Genomic DNA, 5,365 nt, shown 5'->3' with positions numbered 1-5,365 from the left:
TCTAAAGTAAGAACAAATAATCTGTGCCCTTTTTGAAGCCTGCAGTATGTGCTTGAACTGCTCCAAAATAAAGGCTTTAACTTTAGGTTGGAGACCTCAAAAAGAAGAATCCAGCTCAGAAGTGCTCAGCAGCAACCCATAAAGAAATGTGTAAGAGTTAAGTTGCTAAAGTCCTTTGAGGATGCCCCTCTGCAAGCCTGGAGTAATTCTACAAATGGACTGTGGAAGAGAGCTTACGCTATGGTGCTACATTTGGAAAACCAAAGAGGACTTTTGTTTGAATCTCTTCCAATCAAATAGCTTAAAATATGTTAATGTAAGACCACACAAATACAGCAATTATGTGAGTGTCCAGCAGAGGGAGAGTAATAGGTTGAAAACAGCATTTGTTAAATAGCAGGGTTAGAACAAGCAAATCAGTTAAAAGACATTTCCAGGTCAAGATATCTTAGTTTGGATTATACATGGTCCTGTGCAAATATAAAAGCCTTTTTATAATTCACTTAGGCTTTCAGGAACACCAGCGAAGCTTAGGGTAGACTTGGCTCTTGAAAAACGCATGATGCTGAAACAGTGTGGGGTTTGTTCTCAGCTACATTTCCACAGACTACCTGAAAAAAGAAATTACTAGAGTTTAAGAATATTAATTTTTAATCTCCTGGCACCTAATCAAACTTAAACTAGTTCAGTATTTTCAGTTCTGTGTCAGGCCTCATTAATACTATGAAAAGTATTTAGAAAAACTCTGATGTAGCCTTCCTTCAGGAGAGGTCTATCATTTGGACTTAGGTACAACCTTCATTCATGTTTTACACAAAAACTTTCTGGACTCATTTAACTCCAGCTACTTCTTCTAAATAATGCTAAACTTGATTTCTAGAATGTCTTTTGAGATTGTTCCTTCACATAAGCCTCAGATAAAGAGCTAAGCTTCCAGAGCGGCACTTTCATAGCTGAGCAGAGTTTCCTATATTTTTCTTTTAATAATTTACCTTGCCACTCTGGTCTTTTCTTCCTCCTAGATAAATAACCTGTTCTTTTGGCCTTGTTTCTAAGGGCTCATTCTGACTTCAAAGCAATTCTAAATATCAGGCTACTCATTTAAGTGCATAACTAATGTACATATTTGAATACCTTTACATTTCAGGGCATGGCTCACAGTGCGTCAGCTGAATTTCAGCTTGCTGCCACACCAGAAAGGGAAGTGTTATTCTCTTCCTGCTCCTCCCAATCTCAGCCAAACGCTCGCTTTCCCATTTTACAGCAGCTCAGGAACTTACCTGATCTCAAGGTAAACTGAGTCAGTCCCCTCATAAGGCAGCACCCTAAGACCACTCTCCTTCCGCCTCAGACAGCTGCTGCTTTATGGAGTTCAAGAAGGTCTCCTGTTGGTGGCGAGCTGCCAACTGCTTGGAGCTGTTGACCTCTTTGAAGCCTTCTAGTGAAATATGTGAACTGAAGCAGAAAGGAAAGATATTAAAACATTGGTATCTCACAGGTACATCTGCTAGGGTATAAAATGCTTGTGAGAACCCTGCATGAAAGTTACGACTGAAGTACAGAATACTGTTCCTAATACCATATGAACAAGGAGCTCCATATCACCACTATAGGATTGACTTATCACAGGCTGCAAACTAGTGGTGAAGCTACCTTGAGATAGTTTAACATGCAAATAGCTTGGTCTCACTACAAACAAAGTCCTGTTCCCCATTCTTATGTTATGCCAGCTCTGGCGTTTGTCAATCACCTCTTAAGAGTTGATTCATCTCAGCAACGCAGGAGGAAAAAGAGAGTGGATTGTTCTGTAAGTCAGTTTAATGAGATTGACTGACTCAGCACAGTCAAACGAGCTGGGAGGCAACGCAAGGCCGCAGAACTGCGGTGGGGGGGAGACGCTTCCTCTGCACTCCGGTCTCCACGTGTTCACCCTGAGGTGGTCCAGCCTCTTCTAAGCAGTGCTTTGATAATTAAGTCAGTCATGATGTGATGATGGATTTATATGGGTGGCTCTCAAAAAGAAAAACTTTTTTAGTATTTATTAAATGAAGAGCTAGTATATTTATTCTAAACATTTTGATGCAAGAGAGATTTAAACAATAAAAGCTTTTATAATTAATTAAAACCTCAAGAGAACATTACTATTAACATTCCAGTAGATATGTTGCCAGTAAAATTATCATGATTCCCCTTCAGTTTTGTTTTGAGAACCAGCTGTTCCTAAGTGGAAAAACAAACTACTAGCCCTGTTAAAAATTTAGTGTTTGAGTTTACACAATTCCTATGAGCGACACAGCCTGCAAAACAGGTTTGTACACTCTGAAGGACATCCGGCACCTTCCAAAATTCTGTGGACTAATTGTTTATATCCTTGCAAGTACCTAGGGAATAAATACCTGTCAGGGAAGGAAGGAATGTTGGATAACACAAGAAATTCTTTTCCCCTGGAAGCAGTGGCAGTACACACATACGTCTGATCAAACACACATTCCCCACACTCCTCTCCACCAAAAATAAAAAAAAAGCAAACACTATCACAACTCAGTACTTTATGAGCTGGCAGAATGAAGCTCCATTTCAAAACCCTTCAAGAAGCCTTTTTAAGGAATGCCAAAGTGTATGGAGGAATTGCTTCCTACCTGTTCTGTGTGCCAGTAATCTCAAGGTAAGTCTTAATTGCCGTGAAAATATAGTACTGTGGGAAAGCAAGATGTGTGGTTCCAGCCACTTGGATGATAAAGGAAGATCAACACTAACATGACCAACCCAACGGTCAAAGAAAAAATAATACTAACATAATTAGATCACAGCAACTAGTCAAAATATAAAGGGCCTGGGCGTGTGAATGAGTGGGTCAGAACGCCACCCACAAGATATGCATGGGAATGTGACTGAAAACAGTCAAAACATGAGTGTGGTGTGTTTGGGATAACATTTTTGAAAAAACACCCTGTCTAACCACTTGGTCCAGCCCCATATCTGCAAACGTATAAACTGAGAACTGTTGATAAAAATCAGCTCAGCTTGGCTCAGCTCTGCTCTCGCTGCTGACAGGAACTCTGTATGAATCGTTCCTCATCGCCGCATAGCACCTGCCCCCAGTCAAGCCTTTCCTGACTTGTAGGCTCAAACAAAACACAAGCTTGCAATACAGCACTGTAATCATTATAAACCTGAGCTATTAAATGCTCAAGTTAAAAGTGGACAATAACAAGCCACTGTATCAGCAGAATTCATAAAGCTTGGTTTCCACTGTTCTTTGATCTATTATTCTACAGATTCAACAGTAGTAACCCATGAACTCCTTTGTTCCTAAAGGTGTTACCTCGTTTCCAAACTAAATGAAATGTATCAGATGCCGACTGGTTAATAAATGTCAAGGAAAGGAAAAGGGAAAGCCAACAAACAAAACCAAAACAAATAAACATCCAAACAAACCTCTACTAAGTGGAGAGTGCTACAGTGAGGTGTTTCCTACGATTCTAGCTGCTTAGGAAACTTATTTCTTCCTCCTGTATCTTTACTTCTGCTTCCCCCATTCCCCTGACAAAAAAGGATCAGATCCTGCTCCTGCTTCTATCCCAGCTCTTGGTGGGACTGCGTATGACTTTTTTTAAACAGAAAAATGACTGCCACACACAGCTGATAAACTTGTAGCTTAACAAAATTCTAAATATTACAATGGTAACACAGCTGAGTATCTTCCTTAATTATACTCAACTTTGAACAACAGAGGCCTCGGCAACGTGTGTCTGAAAACTAGTACGGGACTCTGCACCAGAGAATAATCAGGGTGGTCTTTAAAACTCGTTCCTCGGGCTCTGGTGTGAGAAAGCTCTTGGTGCTTGAAGGAAAGACTTCCACTTAGCAGAGGTCTATAGTCTCTCATCATAAATTACATTTTTTTATTTCAAAATGAATGATCTGTGGCATTGGTGGCGATTTTTTTTTTTTAACTTTTATAAGTGCTGCCTTAGACACTTGTGTTCTCTCTCAATATGATGAGCACATTTTTTCATTGACACATGTGCGTTACCTGCCACGTAGAACTTTTTGCTTGTAAAGGGTGTACATGTCAGCCAGAAACTGCCTGGTTCTTCTGTCAGGAATGTGTTACATAAATGCCCCTTCAGGAGAATGCTGTAGTTCTTCAACCAAAATCATGCCGATTTTGTACCAAATTGAGGTCTTTACTTTTTACTTCTAAGCCTGTCCGCTTTCAAAACAACTCTGCAACTTGCCCTACAATGTTCTAACATAACGAATGCTGCAGATGACTCAGTCCTGGTGTGTGAGCACTCCAAGAATCTCCCTCCTCTGGAGCACTTGCCTCATCTAAACAATTCTACTGAACCTTCCCAGACATAATTCTGCCACAGCCGCGTGCGGCCTCCTCACCAAAATCTGCTTGTTTTCCCGCCGTTCCTCCCTGTCTCCTCCAAATACGCTTAACTTCAAGCAATGTGCTTTTTTTTTTTTTTTAAATAAGTTCTAATAATCTTACCAGTGAAGGGCCTCACTGCTTGACAAATTCTACTGAATTTGGCTTAGGGGGACCTTTTTAACGTGATAATAACCAAGTCAAAGTGTGCTGCAGAACTGCCAGAATTTTAACTTTTAACGCATTCTGTCAACTTCGGGCAGGACACGCGCAGGAACGCCCGCTCTCTGGTGGAAATCCCCACTCGGGAAGTTTCCTGACCCCACAAGGTGGAGTGGCCCTATTGTCACTCTGCACCTGCGCTTTCTGGACTCGGCCGGTCCAATTTTGCACAGATAGAAACGAAAACGACCACGTCTCCACCCGACGCCGAGTCCTCCGGGGAGGCGGGAAACGCCGCGCGGTGCTGGCCCCGCTGGGCCTCTCCCCTCAGGGCCTCTCCCCTCAGGCCCCGCGCCGGGCTCGTCTCCTCCGCGACCTCCCGAGACCACCCCCGTGTGCGCTGAGGGAGCGTGGAGCCGCCATCCGGCGAACTGCGCTTCCCAGAGCCCCGCGGGGCCAGACCACGGCGTCCCTGAGGGGTCGCTGCGCCCGGCCCACCGGGACAGGTCGCTCTTGTCCTGCCTGAGGCGTTCGCGCCAACTCCACGTCCGTCTCCCTCCCCCGCAACGGGAGGCGGAGACGGTAGAGCGGGCGGCCGAGCGCAAAGGCTGACGGGAATCGTAGTTTGTTCATGCGCAGCAAACGCGGGCGACTACATTTCCCAGCTCTTCCGGGGAGGCGCTCTGGGCTCGGGCTCGCGCAAGGCACGATGGGTATCGTAGTCCCCGCGCTTCGCCTCGGCCACACCGCAGGGCCAGACCCCGGGGAGCTGAAAACTACTAAAATGGCGGCAGGGCAGGCCGCGCGGAGGGGGTACGGGAG

The sequence above is a fragment of the Nesoenas mayeri genome, assembly GCF_963082525.1.
Source record: "Nesoenas mayeri genome assembly, chromosome: 15".
NCBI classification, from domain to species: domain Eukaryota; kingdom Metazoa; phylum Chordata; class Aves; order Columbiformes; family Columbidae; genus Nesoenas; species Nesoenas mayeri.
The sequence above is the reverse complement of the archived record's forward strand: the minus strand, read 5'-3'. Positions refer to the sequence as shown.